This window comes from Carica papaya, chromosome 5 (assembly GCF_054855325.1).
Source record: "Carica papaya isolate Zhongbai chromosome 5, ASM5485532v1, whole genome shotgun sequence".
NCBI lineage: Eukaryota > Viridiplantae > Streptophyta > Magnoliopsida > Brassicales > Caricaceae > Carica > Carica papaya.
This window is the reverse complement of record NC_142313.1, coordinates 28,873,809-28,886,908: the sequence shown is the minus strand read 5'-3', so window position 1 is coordinate 28,886,908 and position 13,100 is coordinate 28,873,809. Positions and strand designations below refer to the sequence as shown.

The window sequence follows — 13,100 nt, the reverse complement described above, 5'->3', positions numbered from 1 at the left end:
AGTACTACTCTCGCCCAAGCACCCTTACCTATGGAGTTCTGATAGAATCTGATGCATTAGTGCTGGTATGATCGCACATGTTTCATTTCGTGCTGAAAATACATACACTCTTTCTCCTTCCCTCCCCCTCCCGTCATTTGTTTCCTTGTGCGTGCACTCTGCATCTCTCTTTCTTGTTCTAATATCGATTAAAATGCCCCTGCTTCTTGACTCACATTTGCGTATAAACCAGTGGACCCTAGTTGCAGTCGCGCATAACGTCGAACGACCGGTCTGAAAAAAAAAATTAGTGCGACACGAGGACTTCCCAGGAGGTCACCCATCCGAGTATTACTCTCGCCGAATCATACTTAACTGCGGAGTTCTAATGGGATCCAGTGCATTAGTGCTAGTATGATCGCACATTTCTAATTTCGCGCTGCAAATACATAAACTCCTTCTCCTTTCTTCCCCCTCCCGTCATTTGTTTCCTTGTGCGTGCACACTGCACCTCACGTTCTCGTTCAAATATCAAGTAAAATACCACAGCGCCGTGACTCACATTTGCGAATAAATCTGCAGACCATAATTAAAGTCACGCGTAACGTCGAACGGCACATTTGAAAAAAAGAAAATGGGTGCAACACGAGAACTTCCCATGAGGTAACCCATCATTGTACTACTTTCGCCAAAGCACACTTAACTGCGGAGTTCTGATGGGATCCGATGCATTTGTGCTGGTGTGACCGCACCTGTTTAATTTCGTGCTAAAAATACATACACTCCTTCTTCCCTACCCCCCTCCCATCATTTGTTTCCTTGTGCGTTCACACTGCACCTCTCCTTCTCATTCTAATATCGATTAAAATGCCCATGATTCTTGACTCACATTTGCGTATAAACCAGCGGACCATAGTTCCAGTCGCGCGTAACGTCGAAAAAATCATCTACAAAAAAATGGGTGCAACACGAGAACTTTACAAGAAAATGGGTGAAATATAAGGACTTCGCAGGAGGTAACCCATGCTAGTACTACTCTCACCCAAGCACCCTTACCTATGGAGTTCTGATAGACTCCGATGCATTAGTGCTGGTATGATCGCACCTGTTTCATTTCGTGCTGAAAATACATACACTCTTTCTCCTTCCCTCCCCCTCCCGTCATTTGTTTCCTTGTGCGTGCACTCTGCATCTCTCTTTCTCGTTCTAATATCGATTAAAATGCCCCTGCTTCTTGACTCACATTTGCGTATAAACCAGTGGACCCTAGTTGCAGTCGCGCATAACGTCGAACGACTGGTCTGAAAAAAAAAAATTAGTGCGACATGAGGACTTCCCAGGAGGTCACCCATCCGAGTATTACTCTCGCCGAATCACACTTAACTGCGGAGTTCTAATGGGATCCGGTGCATTTGTGCTAGTATGATCGCACATTTCTAATTTCGCGCTGCAAATACATAAACTCCTTCTCCTTTCTTCCCCCTCCCGTCATTTGTTTCCTTGTGCGTGCACACTGCACCTCACGTTCTCGTTCAAATATCAAATAAAATACCACAGCGCCGTGACTCACATTTGCGAATAAATCTGCGGACCATAATTAAAGTCGCGCGTAACGTCGAACGGCACATTTGAAAAAAAGAAAATGGGTGCAACACGAGAACTTCCCATGAGGTAACCCATCATTGTACTACTTTCGCCAAAGCACACTTAACTGCGGAGTTCTGATTGGATCCGGTGCATTTGTGCTGGTGTGACCGCACCTGTTTAATTTCGTGCTGAAAATACATACACTCCTTCTTCCCTACCCCCCTCCCATCATTTGTTTCCTTGTGCGTTCACACTGCACCTCTCCTTCTCGTTCTAATATCGATTAAAATGCCCCTGATTCTTGACTCACATTTGCGTATAAACCAGCGGACCATAGTTCCAGTCGTGCGTAACGTCGAACGACCCATCTGAAAAAAAATTGTTGCGACACGAGGATTTCCCAAGAGGTCACCCATCCGAGTACTACTCACGCCCAAGCACACTTAACTGCAGAGTTTTGATGGGTTCCAGTGCATCAGTGCTGGTATGATGCCACTCGTTTTATTCGGCGCTGCAAATACATAAACTCCTTCTCCTTTCTTCCCCTTCCCGTCATTTGTTTTCTTGTGCGTGCGCATTGTACCTCTCATTCTCGTTCAAATATCAAGTAAAATGCCACGGCGCCGTGACTCACATTTGCGAATAAATCTGCGGACCATAATTAAAGTCGCGCGTAACGTCGAACGGCACATCTGAAAAAAAAAAATTGGTGCAACACGAGAACTTCCCAGGAGGTAACCCATCATTGTACTACTTTCGCCAAAGCACACATAACTGCGGAGTTCTGATGGGATCCGGTACATTTGTGCTTGTGTGACCGCACATGTTTAATTTCGTGCTGAAAATACATACACCCCTTCTTCCCTCCCCCCTCCCATCATTTGTTTCCTTGTGCGTTCACACTGCACCTCTACTTCTCGTTCTAATATCGATTAAAATGTCCCTGATTTTTGACTCACATTTGCGTATAAACCAGCGGACCATAGTTCCAGTCGTGCCTAACGTCGAACGACCCATCTGAAAAAAAATTATTGCCATACGAGGACTTCCCAGGAGGTCACCCATTCGAGTACTACTCTCGCCCAAGCACACTTACGATCTTACCAGCACTAATGCACCGGATCCCATCAGAACTCCGCAGTTAAGTGTGCTTGGGCGAGAGTAGTACTCGGATGGGTGACCTCCTGGGAAGTCCTCGTGTCGCACTAATTTTTTTTTCAGACGGGTCGTTCGACGTTACGCGCGACTGGAACTAGGGTCCACTGGTTTATACGCAAATGTGAGTCAAGAAGCAAGGGCATTTTCATCGATATTAGAACGAGAAGGATGGATGCAGAGTGCACGCACAAGGGAACAAATGACGGGAGGAGGAAGAAAGGGGAATGAGTTTATGTATTTGCAGCGCAAAATTTAACAGGTGCGATCATACCAGCACAAATGCACCGGATCCCATCAGAACCCCGCAGTTAAGTGTGCTTTGGTGAAAGTAGTACAATGATGGGTTACCTCGTGGGAAGTTCTCGTGTTGCACCCATTTTCTTTTTTTTCAGATGTGCCGTTCGACATTACGCGCGACTTTAATTATGGTCCGCAGATTTATTCGCAAATGTGAGTCACGGCGCCGTGGCATTGTACTTGATATTTGAACGAGAACGAGAGGACGCACTTGGAAACAAATGACGGGAGGGGGAAGGAAGGAGATAGAATTTCTGTATTTGCAGCGCAAAATTAAACAGGTGCGATCATACCAGCACTAATTCACCGGATCCCATCAGAACTCCGCAGTTAAGTGTGCTTGTGCGAGAGTAGTACTCGGATGGGTGACCTCCTGGGAAGTCCTCGTGTCGCACTAATTTTTTTTTCAGACGGGTCGTTCGACGTTACGCGCGACTGGAACTAGGGTCCACTGGTTTATACGCAAATGTGAGTCAAGAAGCAAGGGCATTTTGATCGATATTAGAACGAGAAGGATGGATGCAGAGTGCACGCACAAGGGAACAAATGACGGGAGGAGGAAGAAAGGGGAATGAGTTTATGTATTTGCAGCGCAAAATTTAACAGGTGCGATCATACCAGCACAAATGCACCGGATCCCATCAGAACCCCGCAGTTAAGTGTGCTTTGGTGAAAGTAGTACAATGATGGGTTACCTCGTGGGACGTTCTCGTGTTGCACCCATTTTCATTTTTTCAGATGTGCCGTTCGACGTTACGCGCGACTTTAATTATGGTCCGCAGATTTATTCGCAAATGTGAGTCACGGCGCCGTGGCATTGTACTTGATATTTGAACGAGAACGAGAGGACGCACTTGGAAACAAATGACGGGAGGGGGAAGGAAGGAGCTAGAATTTATGTATTTGCAGCGCAAAATTAAAAAGGTGCGATCATACCAGCACTAATGCACCGGATCCCATCAGAACTCCGCAGTTAAGTGTGCTTGGGCGAGAGTAGTACTCGGATGGGTGACCTCCTGGGAAGTCCTCGTGTCGCACTAATTTTTTTTTCAGACGGGTCGTTCGACGTTACGCGCGACTGGAACTAGGGTCCACTAGTTTATACGCAAATGTGAGTCAAGAAGCAAGGGCATTTTGATCGATATTAGAACGAGAAGGATGGATGCAGAGTGCACGCACAAGGGAACAAATGACGGGAGGAGGAAGAAAGGGGAATGAGTTTATGTATTTGCAGCGCAAAATTTAACAGGTGCGATCATACCAGCACAAATGCACCGGATCCCATCAGAACCCCGCAGTTAAGTGTGCTTTGGTGAAAGTAGTACAATGATGGGTTACCTCGTGGGAAGTTCTCGTGTTGCACCCATTTTCTTTTTTTTCAGATGTGCCGTTCGACGTTACGCGCGACTTTAATTATGGTCCGCAGATTTATTCGCAAATGTGAGTCACGGCGCCGTGGCATTGTACTTGATATTTGAACGAGAACGAGAGGACGCACTTGGAAACAAATGACGGGAGGGGGAAGGAAGGAGATAGAATTTCTGTATTTGCAGCGCAAAATTAAATAGGTGCGATCATACTAGCACTAATTCACCGGATCCCATCAGAACTCCGCAGTTAAGTGTGCTTGTGCGAGAGTAGTACTCGGATGGGTGACCTCCTGGGAAGTCCTCGTGTCGCACTAATTTTTTTTTCAGACGGGTCGTTCGACGTTACGCGCGACTGGAACTAGGGTCCACTGGTTTATACGCAAATGTGAGTCAAGAAGCAAGGGCATTTTCATCGATATTAGAACGAGAAGGATGGATGCAGAGTGCACGCACAAGGGAACAAATGACGGGAGGAGGAAGAAAGGGGAATGAGTTTATGTATTTGCAGCGCAAAATTTAACAGGTGCGATCATACCAGCACAAATGCACCGGATCCCATCAGAACCCCGCAGTTAAGTGTGCTTTGGTGAAAGTAGTACAATGATGGGTTACCTCGTGGGAAGTTCTCGTGTTGCACCCATTTTCTTTTTTTCAGATGTGCCGTTCGAGGTTACGCGCGACTTTAATTATGGTCCGCAGATTTATTCGCAAATGTGAGTCACGGCGCCGTGGCATTGTACTTGATATTTGAACGAGAACAAGAGGACGCACTTGGAAACAAATGACGGGAGGGGGAAGGAAGGAGCTAGAATTTATGTATTTGCAGCGCAAAATTAAACAGGTGCGATCATACCAGCACTAATGCACTGGATCCCATCAGAACTCCGCAGTTAAGTGTGCTTGGGCGAGAGTAGTACTCGGATGGGTGACCTCCTGGGAAGTCCTCGTGTCGTACTAATTTTTTTTCAGACGGGTCGTTCGACGTTACGCGCGACTGGAACTAGGGTCCACTAGTTTATACGCAAATGTGAGTCAAGAAGCAAGGGCATTTTGATCGATATTAGAACGAGAAGGATGGATGCAGAGTGCACGCACAAGGGAACAAATGACGGGAGGAGGAAGAAAGGGGAATGAGTTTATGTATTTGCAGCGCAAAATTTAACAGGTGCGATCATACCAGCACAAATGCACCGGATCCCATCAGAACCCCGCAGTTAAGTGTGCTTTGGTGAAAGTAGTACAATGATGGGTTACCTCGTGGGAAGTTCTCGTGTTGCACCCATTTTCTTTTTTTTCAGATGTGCCGTTCGACGTTACGCGCGACTTTAATTATGGTCCGCAGATTTATTCGCAAATGTGAGTCACGGCGCCGTGGCATTGTACTTGATATTTGAACGAGAACGAGAGGACGCACTTGGAAACAAATGACGGGAGGGGGAAGGAAGGAGATAGAATTTCTGTATTTGCAGCGCAAAATTAAACAGGTGCGATCATACCAGCACTAATTCACCGGATCCCATCAGAACTCCGCAGTTAAGTGTGCTTGTGCGAGAGTAGTACTCGGATGGGTGAACTCCTGGGAAGTCCTCGTGTCGCACTAATTTTTTTTTCAGACGGGTCGTTCGACGTTACGCGCGACTGGAACTAGGGTCCACTGGTTTATACGCAAATGTGAGTCAAGAAGCAAGGGCATTTTGATCGATATTAGAACGAGAAGGATGGATGCAGAGTGCACGCACAAGGGAACAAATGACGGGAGGAGGAAGAAAGGGGAATGAGTTTATGTATTTGCAGCGCAAAATTTAACAGGTGCGATCATACCAGCACAAATGCACCGGATCCCATCAGAACCCCGCAGTTAAGTGTGCTTTGGTGAAAGTAGTACAATGATGGGTTACCTCGTGGGAAGTTCTCGTGTTGCACCCATTTTCTTTTTTTTCAGATGTGCCGTTCGACGTTACGCGCGACTTTAATTATGGTCCGCAGATTTATTCGCAAATGTGAGTCACGGCGCCGTGGCATTGTACTTGATATTTGAACGAGAACGAGAGGACGCACTTGGAAACAAATGACGGGAGGGGGAAGGAAGGAGATAGAATTTCTGTATTTGCAGCGCAAAATTAAACAGGTGCGATCATACCAGCACTAATTCACCGGATCCCATCAGAACTCCGCAGTTAAGTGTGCTTGTGCGAGAGTAGTACTCGGATGGGTGAACTCCTGGGAAGTCCTCGTGTCGCACTAATTTTTTTTTCAGACGGGTCGTTCGACGTTACGCGCGACTGGAACTAGGGTCCACTGGTTTATACGCAAATGTGAGTCATGAAGCAAGGGCATTTTGATCGATATTAGAACGAGAAGGATGGATGCAGAGTGCACGCACAAGGGAACAAATGACGGGAGGAGGAAGAAAGGGGAATGAGTTTATGTATTTGCAGCGCAAAATTTAACAGGTGCGATCATACCAGCACAAATGCACCGGATCCCATCAAAACCCCGCAGTTAAGTGTGCTTTAGTGAAAGTAGTACAATGATGGGTTACCTCGTGGGAAGTTCTCGTGTTGCACCTATTTTCTTTTTTTCAGATGTGCCATTCAACGTTACGCGCGACTTTAATTATGGTCCGCAGATTTATTCGCAAATGTGAGTCACGACGCCGTGGCATTGTACTTGATATTTGAACGAGAACAAGAGGACGCACTTGGAAACAAATGACGGGAGGGGGAAGGAAGGAGATAGAATTTTTGTATTTGCAGCGCGAAATTAAACAGGTGCGATCATACCAGCACTAATGCACCGGATCCCATTAGAACTCCGCAGTTAAGTGTGCTTGGGCGAGAGTAGTACTCGGATGGGTGACCTCCTGGGAAGTCCTCGTGTCGCACTAATTTTTTTTTCAGACGGGTCGTTCGACGTTACGCGCGACTGGAACTAGGGTCCACTGGTTTATACGCAAATGTGAGTGAAGAAGCAAGGGCATTTTGATCGATATTCGAACGAGATGGATGGATGCAGAGTGCACGCACAAGGGAACAAATGACGGGAGGAGGAAGAAAGGGGAATGAGTTTATGTGTTTGCGGCGCAAAATTTAACAGGTGCGATCATACCAGCACAAATGCACCGGATCCCATCAGAACCCCGCAGTTAAGTGTGCTTTGGTGAATGTAGTACAATGATGGGTTACCTCGTGGGAAGTTCTCGTGTTGCACCCATTTTCTTTTTTTTTCAGACGTGCCGTTCGACGTTACGCGCGACTTTAATTATGGTCCGCAGATTTATTCGCAAATGTGAGTCACGGCGCCGTGGCATTGTACTTGATATTTGAACGAGAACAAGAGGACGCACTTGGAAACAAATGACGGGAGGGGGAAGGAAGGAGATAGAATTTATGTATTTGCAGCGCGAAAATAAACAGGTGCGATCATACCAGCACTAATGCTCCGGATCCAATCAGAACTCCGCAGTTAAGTGTGCTTGGGCGAGCGTAGTACTCGGATGGGTGACCTCCTGGGAAGTCCTCGTGTCGCACTAATTTTTTTTTCAGACGGGTCGTTCGACGTTACGCGCGACTGGAACTAGGGTCCACTGGTTTATACGCAAATGTGAGTCAAGAAGCAAGGGCATTTTGATCGATATTAGAACGAGAAGGATGGATGCAGAGTGCACGCACAAGGGAACAAATGACGGGAGGAGGAAGAAAGGGGAATGAGTTTATGTGTTTGCAGCGCAAAATTTAACAGGTGCGATCGTACCAGCACAAATGCACCGGATCCCATCAGAACCCCGCAGTTAAGTGTGCTTTGGTGAATGTAGTACAATGATGGGTTACCTCGTGGGACGTTCTCGTGTTGCACCCATTTTCTTTTTTTCAGATGTGCCGTTCGACGTTACGCGCGACTTTAATCATGGTCCGCAGATTTATTCGCAAATGTGAGTCACGGCGCCGTGGCATTGTACTTGATATTTGAACGAGAACGAGAGGACGCACTTGGAAACAAATGACGGGAGGGGGAAGGAAGGTGATAGAATTTATGTATTTGCAGCGCGAATTAAACAGGTGCGATCATACCAGCACTAATGCACCGGATCCCATCAGAACTCCGCAGTTAAGTGTGCTTGGGCTAGAGTAGTACTCGGATGGGTGACCTCCTGGGAAGTCCTCGTGTCGTACTAATTTTTCTTTCAGACGGGTCGTTCGACGTTACGCGCGACTGGAACTAGGGTCCACTGGTTTATACGCAAATGTGAGTCAAGAAGCAAGGGCATTTTGATCGATATTAGAACGAGAAGGATGGATGCAGAGTGCACGCACAAGGGAACAAATGACGGGAGGAGGAAGAAAGGGGAATGAGTTTATGTATTTGCAGCGCAAAATTTAACAGGTGCGATCATACCAGCACAAATGCACCGGATCCCATCAGAACCCCGCAGTTAAGTGTGCTTTGGTGAAAGTAGTACAATGATGGGTTACCTCGTGGGAAGTTCTCGTGTTGCACCCATTTTCTTTTTTTTTCAGACGTGCCGTTCGACGTTACGCGCGACTTTAATTATGGTCCGCAGATTTATTCGCAAATGTGAGTCACGGCGCCGTGGCATTGTATTTGATATTTGAACGAGAACGAGAGGACGCACTTGGAAACAAATGACGGGAGGGGGAAGGAAGGAGATAGAATTTTTGTATTTGCAGCGCGAAATTAAACAGGTGCGATCATACCAGCACTAATGCACCGGATCCCATTAGAACTCCGCAGTTAAGTGTGCTTGGGCGAGAGTAGTACTCGGATGGGTGACCTCCTGGGAAGTCCTCGTGTCGCACTAATTTTTTTTTCAGACGGGTCGTTCGACGTTACGCGCGACTGGAACTAGGGTCCACTGGTTTATACGCAAATGTGAGTGAAGAAGCAAGGGCATTTTGATCGATATTCGAACGAGATGGATGGATGCAGAGTGCACGCACAAGGGAACAAATGACGGGAGGAGGAAGAAAGGGGAATGAGTTTATGTGTTTGCGGCGCAAAATTTAACAGGTGCGATCATACCAGCACAAATGCACCGGATCCCATCAGAACCCCGCAGTTAAGTGTGCTTTGGTGAATGTAGTACAATGATGGGTTACCTCGTGGGAAGTTCTCGTGTTGCACCCATTTTCTTTTTTTTTCAGACGTGCCGTTCGACGTTACGCGCGACTTTAATTATGGTCCGCAGATTTATTCGCAAATGTGAGTCACGGCGCCGTGGCATTGTACTTGATATTTGAACGAGAACAAGAGGACGCACTTGGAAACAAATGACGGGAGGGGGAAGGAAGGAGATAGAATTTATGTATTTGCAGCGCGAAAATAAACAGGTGCGATCATACCAGCACTAATGCTCCGGATCCAATCAGAACTCCGCAGTTAAGTGTGCTTGGGCGAGCGTAGTACTCGGATGGGTGACCTCCTGGGAAGTCCTCGTGTCGCACTAATTTTTTTTTCAGACGGGTCGTTCGACGTTACGCGCGACTGGAACTAGGGTCCACTGGTTTATACGCAAATGTGAGTCAAGAAGCAAGGGCATTTTGATCGATATTAGAACGAGAAGGATGGATGCAGAGTGCACGCACAAGGGAACAAATGACGGGAGGAGGAAGAAAGGGGAATGAGTTTATGTGTTTGCAGCGCAAAATTTAACAGGTGCGATCGTACCAGCACAAATGCACCGGATCCCATCAGAACCCCGCAGTTAAGTGTGCTTTGGTGAATGTAGTACAATGATGGGTTACCTCGTGGGACGTTCTCGTGTTGCACCCATTTTCTTTTTTTCAGATGTGCCGTTCGACGTTACGCGCGACTTTAATCATGGTCCGCAGATTTATTCGCAAATGTGAGTCACGGCGCCGTGGCATTGTACTTGATATTTGAACGAGAACGAGAGGACGCACTTGGAAACAAATGACGGGAGGGGGAAGGAAGGTGATAGAATTTATGTATTTGCAGCGCGAATTAAACAGGTGCGATCATACCAGCACTAATGCACCGGATCCCATCAGAACTCCGCAGTTAAGTGTGCTTGGGCTAGAGTAGTACTCGGATGGGTGACCTCCTGGGAAGTCCTCGTGTCGTACTAATTTTTCTTTCAGACGGGTCGTTCGACGTTACGCGCGACTGGAACTAGGGTCCACTGGTTTATACGCAAATGTGAGTCAAGAAGCAAGGGCATTTTGATCGATATTAGAACGAGAAGGATGGATGCAGAGTGCACGCACAAGGGAACAAATGACGGGAGGAGGAAGAAAGGGGAATGAGTTTATGTATTTGCAGCGCAAAATTTAACAGGTGCGATCATACCAGCACAAATGCACCGGATCCCATCAGAACCCCGCAGTTAAGTGTGCTTTGGTGAAAGTAGTACAATGATGGGTTACCTCGTGGGAAGTTCTCGTGTTGCACCCATTTTCTTTTTTTTTCAGACGTGCCGTTCGACGTTACGCGCGACTTTAATTATGGTCCGCAGATTTATTCGCAAATGTGAGTCACGGCGCCGTGGCATTGTATTTGATATTTGAACGAGAACGAGAGGACGCACTTGGAAACAAATGACGGGAGGGGGAAGGAAGGAGATAGAATTTTTGTATTTGCAGCGCGAAATTAAACAGGTGCGATCATACCAGCACTAATGCACCGGATCCCATTAGAACTCCGCAGTTAAGTGTGCTTGGGCGAGAGTAGTACTCGGATGGGTGACCTCCTGGGAAGTCCTCGTGTCGCACTAATTTTTTTTTCAGACGGGTCGTTCGACGTTACGCGCGACTGGAACTAGGGTCCACTGGTTTATACGCAAATGTGAGTGAAGAAGCAAGGGCATTTTGATCGATATTCGAACGAGATGGATGGATGCAGAGTGCACGCACAAGGGAACAAATGACGGGAGGAGGAAGAAAGGGGAATGAGTTTATGTGTTTGCGGCGCAAAATTTAACAGGTGCGATCATACCAGCACAAATGCACCGGATCCCATCAGAACCCCGCAGTTAAGTGTGCTTTGGTGAATGTAGTACAATGATGGGTTACCTCGTGGGAAGTTCTCGTGTTGCACCCATTTTCTTTTTTTTTCAGACGTGCCGTTCGACGTTACGCGCGACTTTAATTATGGTCCGCAGATTTATTCGCAAATGTGAGTCACGGCGCCGTGGCATTGTACTTGATATTTGAACGAGAACAAGAGGACGCACTTGGAAACAAATGACGGGAGGGGGAAGGAAGGAGATAGAATTTATGTATTTGCAGCGCGAAAATAAACAGGTGCGATCATACCAGCACTAATGCTCCGGATCCAATCAGAACTCCGCAGTTAAGTGTGCTTGGGCGAGAGTAGTACTCGGATGGGTGACCTCCTGGGAAGTCCTCGTGTCGTACTAATTTTTCTTTCAGACGGGTCGTTCGACGTTACGCGCGACTGGAACTAGGGTCCACTGGTTTATACGCAAATGTGAGTCAAGAAGCAAGGGCATTTTGATCGATATTAGAACGAGAAGGATGGATGCAGAGTGCACGCACAAGGGAACAAATGACGGGAGGAGGAAGAAAGGGGAATGAGTTTATGTATTTGCAGCGCAAAATTTAACAGGTGCGATCATACCAGCACAAATGCACCGGATCCCATCAGAACCCCGCAGTTAAGTGTGCTTTGGTGAAAGTAGTACAATGATGGGTTACCTCGTGGGAAGTTCTCGTGTTGCACCCATTTTCTTTTTTTTTCAGACGTGCCGTTCGACGTTACGCGCGACTTTAATTATGGTCCGCAGATTTATTCGCAAATGTGAGTCACGGCGCCGTGGCATTGTATTTGATATTTGAACGAGAACGAGAGGACGCACTTGGAAACAAATGACGGGAGGGGGAAGGAAGGAGATAGAAATTTTGTATTTGTAGCGCGAAATTAAACAGGTGCGATCATACCAGCACTAATGCACCGGATCCCATCAGAACTCCGCAGTTAAGTGTGCTTGGGCGAGAGTAGTACTCGGATGGGTGACCTCCTGGGAAGTCCTCGTGTCGCACTAATTTTTTTTTCAGACGGGTCGTTCGACGTTACGCGCGACTGGAACTAGGGTCCACTGGTTTATACGCAAATGTGAGTCAAGAAGCAAGGGCATTTTGATCGATATTAGAACGAGAAGGATGGATGCAGAGTGCACGCACAAGGGAACAAATGACGGGAGGAGGAAGAAAGGGGAATGAGTTTATGTATTTGCAGCGCAAAATTTAACAGGTGCGATCATACCAGCACAAATGCACCGAATCCCATCAGAACCCCGCAGTTAAGTGTGCTTTGGTGAAAGTAGTACAATGATGGGTTACCTCGTGGGAAGTTCTCGTGTTGCACCTATTTTCTTTTTTTCAGATGTGCCGTTCGACGTTACGCGCGACTTTAATTATGGTCCGCTGATTTATTCGCAAATGTGAGTCACGGCGCCGTGGCATTGTACTTGATATTTGAACGTGCAGTGCGCACGCACTTGGAAACAAATGACGGGAGGGGGAAGGAAGGAGATAGAATTTTTGTATTTGCAGCGCGAAATTAAACAGGTGCGATCATACCAGCACTAATGCACCGGATCCCATCAGAACTCCGCAGTTAAGTGTGCTTGGGCGAGAGTAGTACTCGGATGGGTGACCTCCTGGGAAGTCCTCGTGTCGCACTAATTTTTTTTTCAGACGGGTCGTTCGA

The 13,100-nt window shown here is 47.0% G+C and overlaps 7 non-coding genes and 32 pseudogenes across 7 annotated transcripts; 33 read left to right on the top strand and 6 right to left on the bottom strand.

Moving 5' to 3' along the window:
• Positions 1–286: 286 nt before the first annotated feature.
• On the bottom strand, positions 287–405 carry LOC148259795 (5S ribosomal RNA; annotated as a pseudogene).
• Positions 406–614: 209 nt separating this feature from the next.
• LOC148259794 (5S ribosomal RNA) lies at positions 615–733 on the bottom strand (annotated as a pseudogene).
• Positions 734–1,294: 561 nt separating this feature from the next.
• On the bottom strand, positions 1,295–1,413 carry LOC148259793 (5S ribosomal RNA; annotated as a pseudogene).
• Positions 1,414–1,622: 209 nt separating this feature from the next.
• LOC148259792 (5S ribosomal RNA) lies at positions 1,623–1,741 on the bottom strand (annotated as a pseudogene).
• A 204-nt stretch (positions 1,742–1,945) lies between these two features.
• Positions 1,946–2,063, bottom strand: LOC148259791 (5S ribosomal RNA; annotated as a pseudogene).
• A 209-nt stretch (positions 2,064–2,272) lies between these two features.
• LOC148259790 (5S ribosomal RNA) lies at positions 2,273–2,391 on the bottom strand (annotated as a pseudogene).
• Positions 2,392–2,656: 265 nt separating this feature from the next.
• Positions 2,657–2,775, top strand: LOC148259789 (5S ribosomal RNA; annotated as a pseudogene).
• Positions 2,776–2,981: 206 nt separating this feature from the next.
• Positions 2,982–3,100, top strand: LOC148259788 (5S ribosomal RNA; annotated as a pseudogene).
• Positions 3,101–3,300: 200 nt separating this feature from the next.
• LOC148259787 (5S ribosomal RNA) lies at positions 3,301–3,419 on the top strand (annotated as a pseudogene).
• A 206-nt stretch (positions 3,420–3,625) lies between these two features.
• On the top strand, positions 3,626–3,744 carry LOC148259786 (5S ribosomal RNA; annotated as a pseudogene).
• Positions 3,745–3,943: 199 nt separating this feature from the next.
• On the top strand, positions 3,944–4,062 carry LOC148259785 (5S ribosomal RNA). The gene has a single exon (XR_015820775.1). It is a non-coding gene; the product is annotated as a 5S ribosomal RNA (ribosomal RNA).
• A 206-nt stretch (positions 4,063–4,268) lies between these two features.
• LOC148259784 (5S ribosomal RNA) lies at positions 4,269–4,387 on the top strand (annotated as a pseudogene).
• Positions 4,388–4,587: 200 nt separating this feature from the next.
• LOC148259783 (5S ribosomal RNA) lies at positions 4,588–4,706 on the top strand (annotated as a pseudogene).
• Positions 4,707–4,912: 206 nt separating this feature from the next.
• LOC148259782 (5S ribosomal RNA) lies at positions 4,913–5,031 on the top strand (annotated as a pseudogene).
• Positions 5,032–5,230: 199 nt separating this feature from the next.
• LOC148259781 (5S ribosomal RNA) lies at positions 5,231–5,349 on the top strand. Its single transcript, XR_015820560.1, has one exon. It is a non-coding gene; the product is annotated as a 5S ribosomal RNA (ribosomal RNA).
• A 205-nt stretch (positions 5,350–5,554) lies between these two features.
• On the top strand, positions 5,555–5,673 carry LOC148259780 (5S ribosomal RNA; annotated as a pseudogene).
• Positions 5,674–5,873: 200 nt separating this feature from the next.
• On the top strand, positions 5,874–5,992 carry LOC148259779 (5S ribosomal RNA; annotated as a pseudogene).
• Positions 5,993–6,198: 206 nt separating this feature from the next.
• On the top strand, positions 6,199–6,317 carry LOC148259778 (5S ribosomal RNA; annotated as a pseudogene).
• A 200-nt stretch (positions 6,318–6,517) lies between these two features.
• LOC148259777 (5S ribosomal RNA) lies at positions 6,518–6,636 on the top strand (annotated as a pseudogene).
• A 206-nt stretch (positions 6,637–6,842) lies between these two features.
• LOC148259776 (5S ribosomal RNA) lies at positions 6,843–6,961 on the top strand (annotated as a pseudogene).
• Positions 6,962–7,160: 199 nt separating this feature from the next.
• Positions 7,161–7,279, top strand: LOC148259775 (5S ribosomal RNA). The gene has a single exon (XR_015820927.1). It is a non-coding gene; the product is annotated as a 5S ribosomal RNA (ribosomal RNA).
• Positions 7,280–7,485: 206 nt separating this feature from the next.
• LOC148259774 (5S ribosomal RNA) lies at positions 7,486–7,604 on the top strand (annotated as a pseudogene).
• A 201-nt stretch (positions 7,605–7,805) lies between these two features.
• Positions 7,806–7,924, top strand: LOC148259773 (5S ribosomal RNA; annotated as a pseudogene).
• A 206-nt stretch (positions 7,925–8,130) lies between these two features.
• Positions 8,131–8,249, top strand: LOC148259772 (5S ribosomal RNA; annotated as a pseudogene).
• Positions 8,250–8,447: 198 nt separating this feature from the next.
• Positions 8,448–8,566, top strand: LOC148259771 (5S ribosomal RNA; annotated as a pseudogene).
• Positions 8,567–8,772: 206 nt separating this feature from the next.
• LOC148259770 (5S ribosomal RNA) lies at positions 8,773–8,891 on the top strand (annotated as a pseudogene).
• Positions 8,892–9,092: 201 nt separating this feature from the next.
• Positions 9,093–9,211, top strand: LOC148259769 (5S ribosomal RNA). Its single transcript, XR_015820926.1, has one exon. It is a non-coding gene; the product is annotated as a 5S ribosomal RNA (ribosomal RNA).
• A 206-nt stretch (positions 9,212–9,417) lies between these two features.
• Positions 9,418–9,536, top strand: LOC148259768 (5S ribosomal RNA; annotated as a pseudogene).
• A 201-nt stretch (positions 9,537–9,737) lies between these two features.
• On the top strand, positions 9,738–9,856 carry LOC148259767 (5S ribosomal RNA; annotated as a pseudogene).
• Positions 9,857–10,062: 206 nt separating this feature from the next.
• Positions 10,063–10,181, top strand: LOC148259766 (5S ribosomal RNA; annotated as a pseudogene).
• A 198-nt stretch (positions 10,182–10,379) lies between these two features.
• Positions 10,380–10,498, top strand: LOC148259765 (5S ribosomal RNA; annotated as a pseudogene).
• Positions 10,499–10,704: 206 nt separating this feature from the next.
• Positions 10,705–10,823, top strand: LOC148259764 (5S ribosomal RNA; annotated as a pseudogene).
• Positions 10,824–11,024: 201 nt separating this feature from the next.
• LOC148259763 (5S ribosomal RNA) lies at positions 11,025–11,143 on the top strand. Its single transcript, XR_015820925.1, has one exon. It is a non-coding gene; the product is annotated as a 5S ribosomal RNA (ribosomal RNA).
• Positions 11,144–11,349: 206 nt separating this feature from the next.
• On the top strand, positions 11,350–11,468 carry LOC148259762 (5S ribosomal RNA; annotated as a pseudogene).
• Positions 11,469–11,669: 201 nt separating this feature from the next.
• LOC148259761 (5S ribosomal RNA) lies at positions 11,670–11,788 on the top strand (annotated as a pseudogene).
• A 206-nt stretch (positions 11,789–11,994) lies between these two features.
• LOC148259760 (5S ribosomal RNA) lies at positions 11,995–12,113 on the top strand (annotated as a pseudogene).
• A 201-nt stretch (positions 12,114–12,314) lies between these two features.
• On the top strand, positions 12,315–12,433 carry LOC148259759 (5S ribosomal RNA). Its single transcript, XR_015820774.1, has one exon. It is a non-coding gene; the product is annotated as a 5S ribosomal RNA (ribosomal RNA).
• Positions 12,434–12,639: 206 nt separating this feature from the next.
• LOC148259758 (5S ribosomal RNA) lies at positions 12,640–12,758 on the top strand (annotated as a pseudogene).
• A 198-nt stretch (positions 12,759–12,956) lies between these two features.
• On the top strand, positions 12,957–13,075 carry LOC148259757 (5S ribosomal RNA). The gene has a single exon (XR_015820773.1). It is a non-coding gene; the product is annotated as a 5S ribosomal RNA (ribosomal RNA).
• Positions 13,076–13,100: the final 25 nt, after the last annotated feature.